Consider the following 19,439-nt stretch of genomic DNA (forward strand, 5'->3'; position numbering starts at 1 on the left):
TTCACAAGATAAAAATCAGGAGTGAATTAGCTAATTGCAGGAAGGACCTAATCTATCAATTAATCTACTAACATTTTGCTTATTTTTAATATTTGGGATAGCATTTTTCTTCTAGTTTTCAATAGAAGATTTGTTTAACACAGAACATGATGCATTACTCATACTGCCTTTCCAGTCTTACACACTAATTGTAATCATCATATGATGAGAGTGCACGGCTTGTTAGGCTCTCATGAGGGTAGAAGCAAGAAAACAAACTGTTATAAGAAACAATTTAGAAGGCTGATAGGCTTAGCTCTCTAGGTGGGAATAATTTTCCACTCAATACACAGTTGGGACCCATATGCAAAGAAGGAACACTGTGGGGAAAAAAAAGCTAACAAATCCATAGCAGATTTTAGCGCATCTTTCACCACTATTTCATTCATACTGCTTGTTTGTGGTTCCCGAAAAGCACACTATAGGAAGCTGAAAAGGAAAGACTTTATTACAGATGTTTTAAAAACCATACTCTGTGTTGCTTTGAAGTGCTAACTACCTTTAGCTTTAACAACAGTAGTATGCTTAGGACCACATTTGTGATATTTATATATGCCCTTACTAGAGGAAAGTGTTATCCACGAATATAGCTGGCTAGTCAATTCTTAATGACATGTTCTTTAAATCACATAAAAAATGGCTCCAGTCTGAAGACTTGTGATATAAGTAAGACAAAGGGGCACCGGACAAGGAGCTTTCTTAGTAGGGGAAGCACTTTCACTTCTATTGTCTATGGTACTCTGTGCTAACCCAGCTGCAATGATGTCAGGAACATACTATAAACTCTTTCTTAAAAAAATAGCAACTTTTGAAGAGTGGCACATGTGCTGTATCTAAGAATACTGGACCTTTCTTGACTAATCTGTTCACTTTCTAACTATGTGTCTCCAAGGCTTTGTATTTGCTCACTGCTTGAGATTTCTTCTGGTGTTCAGGCTTCTGGACAGCTTGGTGGGCTTGGTAAAAGAAATGAAAAGGCATTGTTTTCCCATCCAGGCTGCCATCTGTGGCATCTTTCACTGTAGATGGTCACCAGAAAGAACATGACGAATGGATAAGGATTGGTTTCTTACTTCAGTTGGTAGAAAAGGGTTGAGGGCATCTAAGTCATGAATGTTTTGTAGCAAAAATCTTTTATACGTGCCACCAGGGTTTGCTATGCTTCCAAGCTGTTGTCTGCAATGTCCATTCTGCAGGGCAATTACAGCTGGACTCTGTGAAACTGTTGTGTTGAAAACTGTCTGGGTCACAAGCCTTTTCAGGGTGTACATTTTTTGTAATACTTTACTCCTAACAAGCCAGATTACATTCATACACCAAAAAAAAAAAAAAAATTGTAGGAAACATGTCTAAAAATAACTTGAATAGAAATATAGTGGTTCTACAACAGAAGGGGGACTAGTACCAAGAGTTCATTGTATTTAATGAAACTCACATTTTACATTTTGTGTAAAATCCCTGTGCCTTCTGACTTGCACAGAGTATGGAGTCTCAGCAGATGCACAGGAATATTGACCTATGAAATCCACTCCCTAATCTGGAAAAGCACATGTCCTCCTTTGTTCTTGACAGTAACTAGTTCCTTCTCTGTCCTGACAGTCCTCAGATTTTTAGTAATACCGTTAGGGAGAAGGACTAGCCACAGATTTTGATTTACAGTAAATTTGAAAGACAGGATTCTTGACAGTACCCCTAGCACCATGTTAGGCTTTTAGCTCAGCTTGTCTTTAGCTCAGCACTGACTTGAAACGAAGCATGTCAATCACTGAGTCGCCAGCACCACCCCCTGCACTATCTGGTTTTGCTTTGAAGAGGCCTCCTCTTCAATGCCTGGTATTACTCGCCTTATGAAATCTGGCAGGATCACAGCCTAAGACAGTACAGCTATGGGCCTGTTTTGCATTACTTAGTGCAGTGGACACACGGTTTCCTGCCACAGGGGGAGATTCAAAGACAATTTGAACTCAATCTCAAGAAAAAATCAAGAGGAAGACTGATCGATGTCAATCTATTTCTGTAATTTAACCTACATAATGCCAATAAGTGCTATTTCTGTGAGTAGGTGTGGTCTTAAATTACTAACAAAAGTTTTCTTCCAGGGAACCTCACTTACATCGATGCTGCCCCATTAGCAAGAGGCAAATCTCTTGAAGTATTGTCTGGTTATGACTCTCCTGGATTCATTCCGTTCCTTCCTGTTCTTTGGATTCCAACTTTGTCTTGAGGTAACATGATTGTCTAAGATAATAAAGTTTCCCAAATTCATCTTCTTTCTGTGTGGGCAGCATTGCTATGCAAATTTTTTTCAAAGTATTTGTGTTTCATCAGAGAGTAGAGTTCTTTAAACAACAGTATTATGTTGTCTAGAAAAAATGTGAAATAATGCTTATGGATTATTGTAGGCAATGTGATGTCAAGAAGAAACATTTTAAAACATTAAATTCCAAAACATCACAGAGTTTACTGATGATTCAGTATCAGTGTACATATGTCAAGTGTCAGTATAGCACACTGCTGATGATTGCAGCACCTTCTTCTGGAGTGTTAAGCTTTGATTTTGAAAGAGGTAAGACAAAATATTAAATGCATAAGGTATATTCATTTTTCTCCTTTATTAGTTAGTAAACTCACAGAGCCATGATTCTACTGGTCATGGCACTACAGATTCAGAGCATTTCATCAGAAGCTTGTGAAATATACATAGTTAGTCAGACAGTACATTTGTGTCAGAGCTGCATGTCTAAGATGCACAAATACATGTGATATGTGTACATATGCAAAAAAGAATGTGTAAGCACATTTAAAAAAAAATAAAATATAACTTTGAACTCTTTATTCTCAGTGTCTGTAGTTCCACTCTGTTCCCATTGATGCTGAACATGCTTTGGTGCTTAATCAAGCCAGGGGTTGCTAGGCATACCTTCAGTTTTAATTTCTAAGAGTAGCACTTTAGTGTGACAAGTCCACTGCAAAAGATTATTTTTTTACTGATTTCCTGAATACTGCTAGGTGAGTTGACATTAAAAACATATTATAGAAGTACAAGGATACTGACAAGTGACAGCTCTAGGTCAATAATGAGGGAAGGGTGAAGGTTTCTTGCCTTAGTTACTGTGCTATTGAAGTAAATAGCAGGCAGACCAACTTTGAAAATGGTCCTTTTGTACTGCATTTGTTTGCATGTTATTATAGGACATTACAGAAGAACTGCCATGCAATTTCAACTTGGATATAATTTTAGGTTCTTTATTCTCAAGCCTGCATTTAGCTGATTCTTTTTGTGCTCTGTTTGGCACTGGGTTTCTCTGCTTCACATGTCGCATCTAGATACCTGTCGATTCACTGCAAATGTTAGCTAATATGAACCACAGTTTTCTGGGTGCTGTCACTGTTCCTACATGAAGCAAATAGGCTAATGAGAGACAGTATCACTACGCTTTATACCCAACTTCATCTTCATTTTGCTGTTCTAGACTTGCACAGATTTTTGCAAAAAATAAGATTAAATGATGTTTTGAATTTTCTAGATCTCTTCTCAATAGGGTGACTGCTTCACCAGTAGCACAGCAGAATTACCAACCCAGACATTCTGCAGTGGTTGTGTTCTTCTGTACTTTCTATTTAGCTCTTATTTGGAAAAATCTATTTTGCCTATTTTTTGCTGTGTCATTCTCTGTTGACCTATGGCACACAAAAACCATGCATTCACTCAACATCTTAGCTCTTGAGGATATCCTCATGTCCATTAGTGAGTGATCATATAACTACATTGCTGACTGCTCATTGCTCAGAGTCCAAAAAGTGCACAATTTGATAGAGTCTTACATCTTTGTGAAATATCTGTTTTTGAATTCTGTCTGCATCAAAAGAATTGGAAAAAATTAATTCCCAGAACTCTTCAGTAGCTTCAGACAAGTTAACACCAATGTAATTTGGCTAATACCATGCATACTAAATACTCAAAATTTTCTTTCTGTATTTTCAGGAATGAGTCTAGAATGCCATTATTTTCCTTATCCTGCTACACTGACTTCATAAATCCTATTATGAAATGCTTGTTTTTCTGTTCATCATCCCAACCTCTGCTCCTCAGTCCATTTCTGACCGGTGTCTTCCACATCCTTCAAATGTGGACCACAAAATTCAACAGAGAGGTAGTTTCCTCTACTAAATTGCACAAGAGGTAAAACTTTCCCTACTTGATGTTCTTCAGTTTATGCTCATAATTGTTACATGAGCTTTCTTTGCTGCAGATTACTCTGACAGCTATGCTGATGTAACTATCTACAATGACCCATATACCTTCCTTTGAATCACTGCTTTCCAAAGGCCATTTTAACCACTCTTGAGGTATAGCTTGCATTCTTGGTTTCCAGATGGAGAACCGTAATTTGGGCTGCTTTAGGATTTCTTTAACCAAGTAATTCAGCTTATTATTTATGACCCACTGCACAGTTAAATTTCTGCCATATGTCCAGCCTCCTTTTTGGCTTCACTTTAGGCTTGAAACGGATGAACATTTTACTCCATTTCCATTAACTAGCAGTTAATTTTTGACAGAAAGTTTTAATAATTGTGTTCAGTTTGCATCTCTTGCCAGTCTTTGGTCAGAGTAAAATAATAATAAAGCCATGTGCGTTGTTCACTGGTGTGTGTTAGCTATGGAACCCGAATAACAATAATATTGTATGACACAGTATTGCTAAAAATTTTTCACTGGCTATGTTCTTGTACTAAATACACAAATTTTGTTTGAATAAGTAGTTGACAAATGAAGATATTGATTTTAATGTCATTTCACCAAGGTCTCAATAAAGAAAAAAATGTAGGCAATAGGATTTGTATAAAATTAGTAGACAGAAGCATTCTATATATACATTACATTTAATGTCTATATGCATTATATCACTGGAGCACCTACTCTAAATTGCTTTGGACAGAAATGCTGTTATATGAAGAGGAAACTAAAAACTTCCCATGTTTGACAAGAGTGATTTTAATTATTGTTATTCCTTTGCAAAAGACTATTAAAAAAAAAAAACCAGAAAGAACTTTAAAAATGTATCAGACAGTAGCCAGAACAAAAAATAAGATTAGGAGCAACGAAAAGGAGCAAAATGATAGTAAGGTTGGAAAAATGAACATTATGTAAAAAAGAATCCAAAATTCACAGTCAGAAAACAAAATGAAAGAGGAACTCACCTGAAAAGCACATAAGGCTCATAGAATTAAACTTAGTTTTTAAAATGGGAAGTTTTGTGATATATATATCTGGGCTGTCTGCATAATTTTCACTAGAATATTTCCTGTAATTCACTAGAATATTTCCTCATGGTGTTGCCCAGTAGGAAGCTCAGGGTCCTAAACTGGTGTAGTTTGGCCTTCTTTTTAAAAGATACCTGCAACTATAGGTAATACTGTACATATATGTATTACTAATGTTTAGATCATTTACCTAGAAGCAGAAATGTTGGAAGGATTTTCTGGCTCATTGTGAGGGGTTTGCTGTCAGCGTTTCCCTTCACAGTAGACTAATCATCAAATTATAAAACAGTCAAAAGGAAAGAAGACTCCAACATATGAGTTGTTAACCCAATATACTGTCTCCATCTAGATCAATAGTGGTCATCAATATAGAGTGATCATCCCATGGTATACTTCTAGCAGTCTGGACGATTGCTTTTCAAAGGTTGTATTTAATAACCACCAGTAAATGTAAAATAATCAATGACTTGCATAACCCTGTTTTGAACCTGTTTACCTTTTTGGCCTTTACAACATCTTGTTATGAAGAGTTGTACAACTGAACTATATGAATTATGATTTGATTGATTCACACACAATATCCTCACTTTAAGGACCCCTTCATTCTTTTAATACAAGTAATACACTCAGTAAGTATTATTTCTTATCCTCTGCACTGTACCATTCACTAGTTAATTTCTTTCCATGTGCTTTGCTCCTGCCATTCTCTCTTCCAAGTTAACTTGTCCTGACTACTTTGTACAGAATGTAAAAAAAAAAAAAAAAACCACCAGGAAAATGTGCACACTTGGATATGTCATTTAGATGTTTTTCAGGCAGGTGCCAACTGACTTCTGAGTTTTCCTAAGACTGGCAATGGTGGTCACAGAAATAGAGACTTCTGGGGTCATTTTCTTAGACTTAGTTAAAGTGTATCCAGTTAAGTTTGGAATTGACACAGACCTCCCATATATAAAGACACTAAGGAGTTAGAAGGAACAAATAGTTTATGTCTGATGTTAGTTCTACTATCTTGTGCATATTATTTTTAGTAAGAGAAGAGAAATTCCACCCTTTCTTGAACTTTGTCAGCTTATCTTTCTCAGGTTTTTGCTAAGTGTTTTAAATGAAAGAGAATGGTTGTTTACTGTTGTAATAGTGGGGTTATTGTCATGCAGTTCTCTTCTCATTCTCTCTAGGTCTTTTACCTTCCTTTCTGTTTTGTTGTTTTTGGTTGTTTTTTTTTTTTACCCAACTGTTTTTATCTTTTGCTAATGCTCAAGTCTTCATTATGCTCTTTAAAACTTCTTTCCTTCTACAGTGCTCCTTTTGTTATATATAATGGGTCAAAATGATCTCTGGCACAAAGCCACAGTATTAAACCAGGAATTAATATGGACCAGTATTCTTAGCATGAAAAATGCTTACAGTCATTTGAACACCAAAGATAAGACAGAGAGGCATATTTCTAAAATCTTTGCAAATGAAAGAGACAGGGCTGCTCTTTAAGGGAGTTTCAACTGAACATAGAAACAGACTGAATGCAATCAATCAAAAGAGATTTATTCAGGAGTCATAAATTAGGCTCTACCTTACATTCCTTCTGTCTCCCTTTCTTATATATCATCTCTTGTCCTGACATTCAGTCTGAAGTATTTCCTCCAGCCAGTAAAGAAAGATTTTCCAAACTCAAGAGTCCAATTAGGAAAAACGTTCCCCTGCCTTTCAGCATTGCATTATCTGAACCAGCTCCCTCCAGAGCACCCTCTACAATGGAGGCATTTATAACTGAAAGTATCTCAGTAGGAAAGGGTACTCACTTATTGTATGAAAAATTGAAAACTACAGACTGAACGCAGGCACAGCTTCAGTGCTGCAGTGTACCTGCTTTGTGTCTGTTTTATGACTGAGGCAGTATTCAACCAATGTAAGGAACAGACAGGGTAAAGATGGGCTGGAAAGTTCGATAAAAAGTAAGAAAAGTGGTTCCAGACCAACTGCTATGAGAAGGATCCACAGTTGCAAGTGCTCATTCCAATTTTCAGTAAGGAATTACTTCAGCAGCTTTTGTTTTAATGATTCCCTTGGCTTTTGAAACTGCCACCTTCACTGGCACTTCCAGTTCCTGCAACAGCTTCTGTTCTGTGAGTTAGCTGGTATCTCCTGGTCTGTAAGGGAAAGATTTTAAAATAACAAACTTTAGTCTCTTTCCCTCTATTCCCTCTGTTGTCAAGGTTTTGTCAACAATCACAAGAGGTAGAAACATTCTCAGTTGCTTGTTCATCATACTGTGATGAATGGTGCTCTTAGCTGTGCTGGCACAGATGTCTGTGCATCCACACTGTCATCTGGCAGCGAACTTATTGGGCTTTGAAAACACTTTTTCCTGTCTCCTTCTCTCTCTCTCTCTCTCTCTCTCTCTTTTCTCCCAGGTAAACTTCAAGCCAGAGCAATTGGCCAGATTTGCTCCCAGCAGAGGCATAGAGGCATAGGAGTGGTTCTGCTGGAAGAACTCTAAGGTTAATATGGTCCACAGACAGGAGTGGATAACCTCAAAGAAGTCAATATTTCTGCCGAAGCCTGAAACACCAAGAAATGGTGCTTTATAAATGACACCAAAGGTTGGGAACACAGACCCCATGTATTTTAATTACATGACATATAATTTAACTGTCTGTTGGAGGTTGTAGGCATATGCTGGAGAGATGCTGCAGTATATTTACTCTGTTTACAGGTTTCTAGGCTCGATAAACTTATGCTGTAGTTGTTCCAGAGTTCCTTATATACCCTTCTTTAGACATGGCATTTCTGTCTAATCATCAATTAAAAAAAAACTAGGCAAGATCTAATTCTGTTACTTCCTTTCAGTTTGTCTGTGCTATTGGTATTCTCCACCTTTCCCATCATTGTAAGTTCATTTGTTTTCCTTGTGACAGCTGATGTCAAACTGATCTGTATTTATCATCTCACCTTCAATATTTGCTGGGATGTGCCACAATTAGAGCAACTGACATTTTGCTGTAGGCAGAACCAGAATTATATTGTGTGCATTCTCTGTGGGTTACTTGTCTGGCTACCCTTTACAAACACACAGTCATTTAGATTAATTGCTAAGCAGTTCTGTATTCTGTGTTGACACAACACACCACTTATTTTGGGTCCCGGGTTTGGTTCCTGCTCCTCCCTACTACACAGAGGTAGTGTGCCTGAGGCAGTAGAGAAATAGCAGTGATAGAAGTTAGAAGGGGCAAGATGATAGAAATCTAAATCAGAAACTGAGAAATTACTCAGACCATTTCTGGCTCGTCAAAAAGAAGTTAGAAGGGGCAAGATGATAGAAATCTAAATCAGAAACTGAGAAATTACTCAGACCATTTCTGGCTCGTCAAAATGTTGTGACACACAGTTCTGAATCGTTGAGAGGTTGACGGTTGCAGCAACATCTGTACTATGCATCCCTGGTCCAGGCAGATCTCAAAGATCTGAGTACAGCAGTTGGGCTGAGCACAAAATACTGTACCTCTTGAAGACACAGAGCTCAGAGGGAGCGTATCAGCAAACTGTGTATCAGGGAAGAAAAAAAATGGCTTAGAAGAGGATAAAATAGGTGAAGGTGCAAATCTATTTTTGTTTCACGGAAATAATTTACAAGAAAATTCTATGACTTCAGGGTAAGAATTTTACTAGTTTGGAGAAGATACTAAGAAGGAAATTAACTCCATCCCAGCTGAAACCAGGACAATAATTTGAAAGAAATCTTGCTGACTTGGGATCTGAAGAAAGAGCATGAAACCCAAATCATATTTTTATAACTTCCAAGAAGCTTTGGATAAGCATCTGAACTTAAAGTTCACCTGAACTTTTAGTGCTAAGCCTTCACTGGTTTGAACACATGATCACTGTATTTGCAACATTGTCAGATCTACTGTCCAGTCATATTGTGTCACATGGAGTTTCATGCCATCAGGCATGATAGATGGAGCTATGCCATGTCAATGCCTGATGGAAACTAGCAGAATGTGGTATAGTAATAAGAAAAAATGTTCAGCACGTTAACATCTTTGTGAACCAAGTGAAAACCACCATACAAGTACCTAGGTTTCTTACATGAAGTATCTCTGGCTGAGGAAGCAGATGTCTTTTCATGTTTCATTTCTTTATAATGTATTTGGAAGCATCTCTGCTTTGTTAGAACTGCTACGCTGGTCATATGATGATGATTTAATGAGGTGGTAGTGGATCAGCTGGCATCGTGGCTCCAACAAAGTGGCTTTCAGCAGTTTAGAGTCAGCAGGTTAGAGAATGGAGTCCACAACCTCAACTAACAAAAAATGGTTACCATAATAAATGAATGGTCTCTCGAGCCTTCAGGATGCAGTGCTGTGTTAACCTCTGGACATCCTGCTCACATTTACAGTCATTGTTTGTGTTCATTTAACTTGGCTAAGCATCTAGTCACAACTTCTTCAATTGTTTCTCCAGAGCACCTGTAACATCTCATGTTCCTTGAAAACGTATAAAGACTAAATTTTTCTTCAGGCTGTTTTCAAGAAAAGTTGTGTTGCCTGCATGAAATTAGTCAATTCAGTTATTTAGTCTGTGTATATACTGTGCAGGAGGGTAAAAGCCACATGAAACATATTTCTGTACATGGACAACATCTTTCAAAAAGGAGATTAAAATCTTGAATTCCAGCTGTTCGAGTTAGACACCAATATTTACTGTCTACAATTATATTTATATTTTCAGTTTGCTTTGAAAAAGGGAAATTCAGGTGGAAAGCAAAAATGCTGTAAGCTATTGCTAGCCACAGCTGGGGAGAAGTTAGGGACAGACAATGAAGTCAATGGTTAGAAATAACAATTCGCATTTTCATCTATCTCTAAATATTTAGAACTCTATGCACATTTTATCTTTTTTTTATTTTTTCTTTAGAGTAAGCAAGGGATTGTAGTGAGAAAAATTACCTTCTGTTGGAATCATTGTTAGAATTATGCACACAAGTAGTTCGTGTCTGCAGCAGAAACAGCAAATTTCGAAGTGAGTACAGGCTGAGAACAATTGCCCCAAATTTAACTTAATTATCATAATTTGCCTTTTTTTTGGTGTTTAGTGCTTAAGGTGACATTTGAAAGCTTGTTAAATGGCAAACAAGTATACGTAAACTCAAAGGTGTATTGTGCCATTGTGAAGTAGAACAAATTCAGAATAATGCATCCTTCCAGTACCTCACAAAGAGGTTAGATAAACTAGAGTGTCTGGGGCTAGTTAATTTAATTACATGCTCACTGCACATAGACTCAGTTAAGACTCAGACTCCAGATTTGGTCATAAGCTTAACATTAAGGATAAACATTATAGATTAAACCTCCCCATGTGTTTAACCTAGCCTGAGAAATAAATATGTAGTTTTCCTTTCCCAGTGAACATTTTTTATAGGCTTCTGTTTGATCATCTTTGGCATGTAACTCCTTTTACCTTCCAGCCTTTCTTTTTGGTGGGCTTTGCTGGTTGTCTTGTTCATTGTCTGCTTAAACAATCAGCAAAAGTTAGGTTTGTCTGCTGACTATTTCAAATTTATTGGTCCATGTTCAGAAAATGAGAATTTTGTTCCTCAAACAGAAAGTAACATTTCAACAATTGGTTCATTTATCATCAAGACAAAAACTAGATTGCTTGAGAAAATGAACCATTTCACTATGGCCAAGGTGTTAATGCCTAACTATTCTGAAAGGAGGCTGGGACTCCAAACAGTAATGGTGTTATGTGGTCTAAAGATAAACATGGGGCAAGGTCTGTCAGAAGAGCTACTAATTTGTATTAAGTCAGCTAATATACTTACAGTCAGTAGCAGGCACTCATTACAGCATCACTCTGGTTGGTCCACTGTCTAACCCCAAGCCATAAGCTCAGGGCTGGCTCATCACTCATCCCTAGGCAGGGCGCCATGCATCCCTGGTGCTCTGTCACATGAATGGCAACTTCCCACCCTTGCTGTTCTAGTCTACTTTTCCTAAAGTGTCTGTATCCAGCTATGGCAGCACTCCAGCTGTTGTAAGCCATCCCACCACGTCTCTGTGATCCCAAAGAGATCGTAGCCCTGCAATACCAAGCAGATCTTCAATTCCTTCTGTTCATTGCCCATGCTGTGTGTGCATTAGCGTACAGGCACTTCAGATGGGCTCCGCTCATGCTGATTTCCCAGGAAAAGTGTGAACATATTCACCATCATGCTGTCCTGTCTGCATTTCTTTATTTGTGTGTATAATCTTGGGGTGGCCTCCTTTCAGCCCTGGTTTCTTGGTTACGAGGTCTCACTTGTCCACAGCACCCTGCACACTTTGCTTGCCAACCTATGTATTTTCTTGGGTGTTTTTTAATGAAGGCTATTACCAATCCTGGTCATTGTGAGTGCAAACTAACATCAGAGAACATACATCATGGGTGAAAACTGGCAGCAGGGCTAGAACTGACATCCATTTATGCTGTACGTAACTTGTAACATTGGCAAAATAAATGTGCTTACATCATTAGATGAACAATACAGGATCTTAAAGACTAGTAATGGTCATCTTTCAGGGTTATCTTGGGTATTTGATGGAAGCTGTGTGTTACTTTCCTACTACTCTAACCAACAGCACCTGATAAACAAGGACAATATTCCTATTTAAATGGGAAGATCTAGTAACTTATTCTATATGAACTTACAGAAAAAAAGAGTTACTGTATGTTTGTTTTAAGTTTAATTTAATTTTCATTTAGAAGTCTTAGTTCAGACTGTAGCACCATGTTTGTGTTGTGCTTTCACTTGAGCCTCACAGCCTTTATTACCTTTTAATTCATTATCTGAGCCGTCAAATATGTTGGACGATAACACTTTAAATATTTGGGCTATATGTATCTTAGATTGCATGTTCTTCCCAATAGTCCAGACACGGGATGACTTGGAATAATAGTAATTTAGAGCTGGCTTCAAGACAGATGCTATGACTAGATACTAAAAAATTGCCATGCAGTTCATCATCATTTAATATGCATATTAGATGTAAACCTCTGTTCATTCAAATGAGTTATCTTAGTTTCAAATAGTATATCAGTCAAAAGTAGTAATGAAAGAGATGAACCACTCCTTGCGTGGTTTTTGGGTTGATTTCTTTGTTTGTTTCCTGCCACTGATTACAGTACCAGTTGTCAATTCCTAAATTTCTAGCTTTCAAGAAATCTTCTAAGGTGCTTGGAGGTTAATGTTACATACCCACTGAAGTTTTAGACTTGGTTTGAAGAAAATTCTAGATTTATCTTTTCAATTTCAGTACTTTGACAATAAAAAAAGGATATTAGTTAGGTTTAATTCTGTAGTGTGCATTTTGTGCCATACATCTTCCCACTTTTGTCATTCTGAAATGGGGTGTGATACAGACGGTAGAAGAAATAACTTGAAGAGGGCTGCTGACAGTCTGAAAGAACCTTCAAGGCTACTAAATGTTTCCTTTCAGAGCTTCAATATGTATGTTACACATACATAAATTTATATTGTACTCTTGCATATTTAGGTCCTCAGATTACTGGGTATTTAGACCAGGAAGCAAACAACAAGAAATAATTTTAACCTAGAGTAGCCTCATGCTTCAAAGGAACCAGAAAAGTTTGCCATGGCAACTTGGGAAGGGTACATTTTTGTTTTTGAGAAGGAATGTTCTATGTCCTAGCACAGGAAAGGTGCAAACTAAGTCTTTTCTTCACTTCTGAGAAAAAGAATAAAGTGTCCCTCTTCAATGGTATATGCACTGTGGTGTTTGACAGCATTGTTTTTAGAGTTTGACAAGTACCTGAGTAGTGATAAGGCTGGGTAGCAAGGAGGCTAAGGGGGGATCTGAGAGCTTACAGCAGTTTGAAAGGCAGTCACAGAGCTGACACAAGTTGTACTCTTCTCAGTAGCACCAGATGAGATAATCAGGGGCAACAGCTGCAGGCTGCACTTTGGGACATTTAAGTTGCCTTGCTCTGAGCCAAAGGGCTGACATAGGTCCCTTCTGACCAACGTTTCTGTGCTTCTAAGAAGAGGAAATGCACCATACCAAATTATTACATGGTTTAATACAGTGTTACCTTCTTGTTATATTTTGTCAAATAACTGTATTAAAATTCTGAGCTTTAACCTACTAATGACAAGGTTTCTATCTTCTCACTATTTCACATAGTCATCTCATGACACCAACTCAAAACTTTTCTTTTGTTGTCAAGTACAGCTCTACAAATAGGAAGAAATAAATATACTAGACTTAGAGATTCATAGACTGTGATGCCGTGAAGGGCAGCTGTCAGCATCTAATCTAACCACCTGACTGCAAGGATTTTTCAAATTATTACTTGTGTGAACTAGACACATCATTTAGAAAAAGTTTCAAATGCAATATGGCATTTCCAGCGAACTTCTAAGACGTAATTGCAACAGTGACCATGTCTTTTCAGTCTTTACATTTCCTCACTCATCAAATTTTTTCAGACATTATCATCAGCGATTTGATGTTTCTTTATATTCTGCATTGATAAATATATCAATTAACATAAATCTGAGATCCTATCCCATATATTCCTCATTAGACACAGAATCTTCTGATAATCATTCACTGTTCACAACCCTATGTAGACCTATCCATTAATCTTTTCCAATCTTAATGTTTGCTTTTTTGTTTTTTTTACCTAAGTACTTCCTTTCAGAGTCACATCTCATTTTGAAAAACATACCATGATTTGTTTTTCCATGTAATCTTTCCCCTTTTCTTTCTTCTGATGAGGTTTCCCACATATTTTATCTGTGGTGATTTCATTTTGATGTGCTCAAAAAAGTGGGGACATTAGCTCAGCTCAGGGTCAGCCATAAGCTCATCCTCTGATCTCTCCCCAAACTGATGAACATAGTTAAATCTGATGTCCTTTGAACCTCAGACTGATTTCGTCTGAAGCTTTTCTCAATATATCTTGCTTTATTTGAAATAGCTCAGTCAAATTCTGTTTCTAGTAATGAAAAAGACACTCACCACCCACCCATCCCACCTCCCTGAATATAGCTTTAAAAGCTGTCTAGAAGTTTGAAGGGAGCTTATGGGAATAAAGGTACATTTTGCTTGAATCATGACAAATGAAGATGTGGTTAGCTATGAACAAAATTAGTGAAGAACCAGTGTAAAAAACTACTTTCAGATAATTGTGCAAATCAGATTCTTCTGTCTTCTTATTAATTTAACAAATAATTGATTTTCTTCTAAAGCACTGATGCTGGTTTCCATTTGCAACATATAAGCTGGCTATCTTCAGCTCTCTTTCCTTAACTGTAATGGAAAGGTTTTTATATTTATAGGTTCATCTTCTGAAGTGTGACCAAATGACAGTATATGAATTTTCAAAAAGTGGTCCTGATGTGTACCACAGCATCTTTAAGTGATGGAACTTCTCCTTAAAGATGTCTTAAGATATTTGCTGATAGAGATTTGATTTTTTTCAAGCTTAATTTTTTAATAGGAAAAAATACCTAGGAATATTTTCATGTATTCCTAATTATATTTGCATACTGTTCTAACATATTTCTCCTAGAACTGTGATGAAAAAGTCCAAATACTGATCTCAACTTTATTGTGTAAGGCAAGTAACTGGGTGGAATCATTCTGCATTTGTATTGCTCAGCTAAGAACAGAGGGTACTGTTCTTAATGGTTAGTAACTCTTAAAATCATACCCAACTGTTTATATTACCTTTTTCCTGAAGTTTGAGACCTCCGATGCAGTGATTTAGAAAACTGCACGAGGGAAGCATCACGTGCTTAGTCTTTATTGCTGCATCGTATACCAGGTCATTAATCATTAGTAGAAAGAGTAAAGGTCCCAATTTAGTGCCCTGGGGAGACATCTCCATTAATCAGTTGCCAATTGGAGGGGACACAATTGACTTTAACCTGCTGGCTATGGTCCATAGGAAAAGCTCTGACCCATTTAATCAGCCTGGAATGTGTTCCATAACCTTTCAGGTTGGATCATCAAATGTCAAGTTCTGTTGAAGGCTTTATTTAGTCAACCATGACTGGTAACCTCCTTATCTTCTGCTTTTTGTGTCAGAGGTACAATAGTTTTATCAACACATGTGCAGTTATTTTCTTTTAAAGTTGCCAAACTGTGTTCTGTCCAAATGGTTTTGAGAGATTTACTGTAACTGTGCTGGTGTCATATTTTATGCACAAACTCAATGAAAATGTGAAATTCATAATTGCCGTCTTTTGTCTGTCACTAAATAGTAAGTATATTTAGTGAGCTTCAATCCACAGTAACTTCCTCAGAGACTTGACAACATTAATAAAAGAGCCCTCTTGTTTCTGATATGTAGTGTATTCTTTCCTTTTCTCTATTGACTGCAGTATGTGATAGCATGGTGCCATCATTACTGCGCTTTGCATCACTTAATAAGGAACCAATGAATCCAGAACTTCTGATGGTGCTGAATGACACAGTGAATCAAGATGGTACTGGTTTTGGTTGGGTTATTTCTTTTCTTTCTGTGAACTTGCTTCATCTGCCAGTTGGGGTTACCTAAACCATTTTGTGACTTTTTATGAAAATACCAAGTAATATCTGCTGTTCTGGAAACAGTAAATCAGAATCCCTTCTGAGGGAAGTACTGTCTTTGTATTTTGGCTTAATCAGAAGCAGCAAGCCAAGTGCAACTGCAGAACAGCGGCAGTCCCCACAATAAAATCTCTGTGTTTATTCTGTCTGATGAAACAGCTATCTGGCATCTACAGCTACCTCATAAAATGGGAGCAGATTGATGAGCTTAAGTTATTGAGTGTTTCTTGCTTCTGTGGGCATTTTGTTGCTTACAGCTGTGTAGGCAGTTTTCTTTCTCTCTTTTGCTGTTTCTCTCATTCTCCATTTTTGCTGGGAAGGAATGCTTTATGTTTTCAACCTTTTCATTTCACAAATTGGTCTTTAAAATGCCTTTCTGCCTGGGTGATAATAACAGTGAAATAATTTCTCTCTAACTGTAGGTGCATTCATGAGCCTGACGGAGTGAGTGCAAGCAGTAAACTGTACATTTAATTAGTGGCATTTCATTTCATTTTCTAAGTTAGGATCAGCATCAGGCTGTCATTAGGTCTAAAAGGATGTATTTAAGAAACAGTATTGCATTTCCTTTAAAAGATCCTTACTAGATTTGAATAATAACAGCCTACAAACGTATTAATGATAACGAGTATGCAAAATGTTCTGTACAAAAAAAGACCTGACAAGCATGAATGGTGACAGATGATGACCGGAATTTTCAAAATTTATGATCATTACAATGTGAAAAAGTAATTATGAATAATAAAAATCTGTTGCAATAATTAGCTGTAATGAATGCTCATAGCAAGATAAATGAACTGGAACAATTTAAGGCAATAACACATGATTTGCATTTTATACTATGTCAGAACATTTTATCATTACACAAGTCAGCAATATACTCATATATTACCACAATTTTCAACTTTTTAGTCATGTACCTCATGTTCAAGTCTGTGCTGTCATCTGTAGATAAAGGAAAAGTGATAAAAAGAATTAATAAGGCAGACTTTACTGTATTTAAAATAAATATTTTCATGTGAATGTTGGTTTCGTACATATGCTAATAAATCTGTTTGTAATGTAGGACTCTCTACATAGTAGTAAACCATTTTTGGTGTGGGAAGGAGTCTGTCTAGTGTGTCAGTGTGCATTTTGTACACACTAGGACACATCTGTGATGGTCTTGTGGAATTTTCTATATATATTCATTCATGCTCTTCATTCCGAAAGCAGGACCTGTTTGAAACAGTGAGGTTTCCCCTCGCCAAAACTGTGTTTTAGTGTGTTACAGTAGGCAAGTGTTCAGAAAGCCTAGAGCCAGGGGATAGATTTGGAGCTGCTTTAAAGTTTGCAGCTCTGTCTTTTTCAAATTCTTTCCAGCAGTGAACCATGAATTTCAAGATGATAAGGTTACAGCAGACTGGCTTTCACTGTTGGGTAAGAGTAGTCACTCCTGGGTGGACTGTCATCACCAGCATTCAAGGTCACTTTTTTCAATACACTGGTCCTTTCCAAAGGGCTGTAATTTATCATTCCTTAGACATGTGTTGTATGAGATCTAGGGGCATCTCTATGATTTACTTCAGTTTTGAGTCTTTTTCACTGGTACCATCATTCTGCCAAAACACAAAATAGGAGAGCTGGTGAAGCCCACAAGGCAAGGTGGCTCTCCTTTTTCTATTCTGCTATTTTAAGAAAATCACTCTGAGGTTACTGAACTGGTAATACTTCTTAACCTTGGCCAGCTGTTGTTTTGCTAGAGATACTGTTCACTCTTGCATAGGCAAAAAGCTTTTTTAACAGTTTATTGCTAGTTCCCTGCTATGAATAAACCTGTCATGAATTCTTTACTTAAGTCACTGACTTTCGCTACAGCTTGCTCTAACACTCATGTTATCTCATTTGTGAAGCAGTTTATGACATAATAGGCATTCAGGAAGTGACATTACTCTATGAAGTTGTGACCCAACTAGTGTTGAAGTCTGTAGTACTCTGTCTGCTAACTATAAAGAGAACTGAATCAAGACTTCCAGAAACATGTGGCAAATAAGTCCTCTTCTTACACTCTTGTAGGGCAACAGAAGCTGTCCTGGAATCTGCACTGAATTTTTGCTATTGAGCTGCCTGCTTTTTCTACAAATACTCTGAAGCTGAGGGAAGAATTCTTGAGCTTGCATTTTGTAAGATGTCTTTTGAGCAGTCACATTTGCCAAAGGCTTAAGAGTAATTTTAAATCTATTTTTTAAAAAATAATAAATAATATCATATAATCTTAGGGAGGTTGGTATCATCACATTTGATGCAACCTTTGTTTTTCTGTCATCTGAATTGAGTATTAATGGCTATATTTTCATTCAGAAGAAATTTAGGCTGATTCTGCCCTTAGACTACTTATACCCTCCATTAAAAAATGTTTTCCAGGTATATTGTGACCTAGGAAGCTTGTGCCATCTGAATGAATGCCCAGGTAGAGACCTGAAGAAACCCATTCAAAACATCTGGGAGTTAGGGTCCTTTGATTATATTTTTTGTATTACAGAAATTTTTGGATAGTAGTACAAGGCCAACGGGACACATTTTGATTACTTGTTACTGTTTCTTCGTGGTAGACTTCAGAAAGTGCAGTGTAATACTGAGCATACCATAGTCCCAGTCCTTGTTCTGTGAGTGGTTTTTTTCCCCTCTTAACTCCGAACAATTTGTTTTTTCTGGGTCAAATGAATTTCTGGATAGGCCAAATACTTTCATGTATGACAAGGACAGTAGGACTTCAAAACATATATACCCCAGGGAATGGCTTTAAACTTCTCCTTTTGATAATACTCTTCCTGACATGTTCAATGCATCCATCACATCAAAGCTTGAACTTTTTTTTTTTTAAAGAAACAGCTTAAGTCTGTTTTTCTTAGAGAATGCATGGAGGTTGTTTAAATAATAATAATAAAAAAATAATTATATTCTTTCAGAACAGGAATTGCAATATGCTTGAGCAGAGACATCTGCTATTTTTATTTTCCATTCCTGGGGAATAGAAATTTGCTGTAGAAGATGATAATTTAATGTGAAAATCTACAGAATACTGAACATGAAAACCAGTGGGTACAGACAATAAAAACATCAAATTGGTCTGAGATTGTAGCTCCATTCTGGATAAGAGCATGCAAGAACCTGGGGCAAGTTTACTCAGAACTAAGCTTTGAAATGGTGCTTACTTGGGTGTCCTGTCTGTGCTATGCATGACACTAGACATGCTTCTCCCTTCTTATGGCTTGATTTTGAATGAAGTAAAGATCCTTGTTTATGACTAGAGTTTATATGTACACACTGTTCAAATTAGGAAGAAGAACTGCAGATAAAGGCATCATTACTTTGTAAAGAAGCATATAACTTACTTCTTCAGGATTGCCCTCTTTACACTGAGTTGCCACATGCCTGCTTTTGCAAGCTGGGGGGCAACCTACAAAACCTCTGAGGGCTACTGTGCAGGTGCACTAACCCTGTAACCTGTTTAAGCACTTATAAAAAGAAATGTGTGGGGAAACTCTTAACACATAATAA

At 37.1% G+C, this 19,439-nt stretch overlaps 1 long non-coding RNA gene across 10 annotated transcripts in view; it reads left to right on the forward strand.

The window, feature by feature from the left end:
* LOC119149169 overlaps positions 1 to 19,439 on the forward strand; it is an 85,194-nt gene that overhangs the window by 14,214 nt on the left and 51,541 nt on the right. For 9 of the 10 annotated variants that reach the window (XR_005104595.1, XR_005104601.1, XR_005104597.1 and 6 more), the window contains one exon: positions 2,139 to 2,264. The exons of the other annotated variant lie outside the window; for it this stretch is intronic. This is a non-coding gene — a long non-coding RNA (uncharacterized LOC119149169). The remainder of the gene's footprint in view (positions 1 to 2,138; positions 2,265 to 19,439) is intronic. 10 annotated transcript variants of the gene reach the window in all.

This window comes from Falco rusticolus, chromosome 1 (assembly GCF_015220075.1).
Source record: "Falco rusticolus isolate bFalRus1 chromosome 1, bFalRus1.pri, whole genome shotgun sequence".
Taxonomy (NCBI): domain Eukaryota; kingdom Metazoa; phylum Chordata; class Aves; order Falconiformes; family Falconidae; genus Falco; species Falco rusticolus.